This window comes from Myotis davidii, unplaced genomic scaffold, assembly GCF_000327345.1.
Source record: "Myotis davidii unplaced genomic scaffold, ASM32734v1 scaffold1063, whole genome shotgun sequence".
Taxonomy (NCBI): Eukaryota; Metazoa; Chordata; class Mammalia; order Chiroptera; family Vespertilionidae; genus Myotis; species Myotis davidii.
This window is the reverse complement of record NW_006296624.1, coordinates 724,448-726,603: the sequence shown is the minus strand read 5'-3', so window position 1 is coordinate 726,603 and position 2,156 is coordinate 724,448.

The following is a 2,156-nucleotide window of genomic DNA, read 5'->3' as shown; positions in this document are numbered from 1 at the left end:
TCTCTCTCTCTCTCTCTCACCAGACTAAAGTGAAATGTGACATGCAGCTTGGAGGTCACTTTCAGAATTAATAATCCCCAGGTATATTCAAAATCATTAATTGCCTCTGAAGGGAGTAAAGGGAGTCTTACCAGAATCCTGCTATTTGAAGGAGAGATACTGAGCTCAGTGTCTGATGCTTCTGTGAATTCCTATGGCCAACATATTCATGTTTTGCTTAAACTATGAAGCTTTAAAGGACTAATTTGGGCAGAGAACTCTGCTGTCCTAGCATGAATGCACCGAAGGCCTTGGAGAGAAGGTTGTTTGAATTGCATGTTACGTTAAACAGTTTCAGAAGAACTCTTCCCACTTTATTTCATTTTTTACACAATAAACCCTAAATTGTGCTTTTGACTACTGGGCTGAGTCTTTTAATTTGCTTTTTTCCGAAATAATAAATCCCCCTAATGATGACTGTGCAGCGCTGTCACACACTGACACAGCCTATTTCTTCAACCCCTTTTGTCATTAAAAGATGCAACTTACTTATGGTGATTAATAATAATGAAATATGTATGAAGAAATAAATTATACAAACGCTGCACTGTACATAATATGGAGCGATATCAATTGCCAGGCCCTGATTACCTGCACCCCTCTACAAGCCAGGAACAGCACAAAGTGTCTCTCCAGCTGATTTTCCTCTGGGATCATAACTTAGGAAGCAGGTTATGAGAAAGTTGGGAAGGTGTTTTGACAGGTTCCAATTCTTTTGTAATTGTGGATTTGTGAAACTTGGCTTCCCCCACCCCGCCCCACCTAGCTTTTACTGTTGCCTTCACATCCCATTATTGAAGGCAGCCTAGAACACCTGAGTCAATGGCATCTGACGGGAGGTGTCAAATGCTTTTGTCTCAGCTGACACAGAAATACCACACATCCTTCTGGTGCTTTTCCTGAATCTCCATAACTTAACATTTAGGATGTGTGGGCTGAGTAGGGTAAGTGAGGAGGATCTCTCAGTCTAAACCAGCGGTTCTCAACCTGTGGGTTGCGACCCCTTTGGCGGGCGAAGGACCCTTTCACAGGGGTCGCCTAAGACCATCCTGCATATCAGATATTTACATTATGATTCATAACAGTAGCAACATTACAGTTATGAAGTAGCAACGAAAATAATTTTATGGTTGGGTCACAACATGAGGAACTGTATTTAAAGGGCCAGAAGTTTGAGAACCACTGGCAGTGTGAGTGGATGGGAAACAGAGTCAAGATGGTCCTGAGGGGATTGGTTCAGAGAGGGACCATCACCATAGCGTTTTTATGAATTCTTAATCACTCACGATGCATCTCCTTCTTCCGGTTTTAGTACGTTTGTTATTAGGAAAAGAAATGAAGACAAGCTGCCCAAGTCCTAAACTTTTCCGTTTGATAAAGAAATGAATGCAATTTTTAAAAAATGCAAATCATTGCTTCTACAAAATTTAAATGAGTTAAAACTTCTGAAAAGCTGAAATTCCATAAAGTTGCTGAAGTTTATAGAAGGTTGTAAGCTTCCTCTAATCTATGGTTTCCAGTTGTTCAGACAATGTGTTGTTGTTTTTTTCACCCATTAAAGGATCCTGTCACCTTGTTTAAGAAGACCTGGTTTAAACTGACTGTGGAAATTACCCATTTGGAAAAGCTAATTGAATTTAGAGACAGCTGGGACAACATTAAGATGGCTTTGCTCTTCAACTGGATAACCCATTTGATCCATGAGACCCCTAAGGAACAAGCCTTGATGCTGTTTTTAGCTTCATTTAGCTACTTCCAAAGCCTTTTGTCAAATTAATTTACTTAGATGTTACACACACATCTCACAGATATTCTTACAGATAAACTAAGTGACAAAAAAAAGAAAACATGACACTTTTAAGAGATAAATGTTAAATTTAGTCCAAACAACTATGGAACTGACAATCCCTGCAGTAATTTCTGTTGTTAATGGAAGGTCCTGATTATTTTGGATATGCTTTTGTCAGAGTTAATACAAAATTTAGAATTTACTGTAAATTAAATCCATTCATAACTATAGGCTTACTTGTAATTTTACTGATTATTGTGTCCCTCCGTTAGCATGTAAATAAACACTTTGGGAGCAGTTGTGGGTCTGGCTTTATTCATTGCTGTTT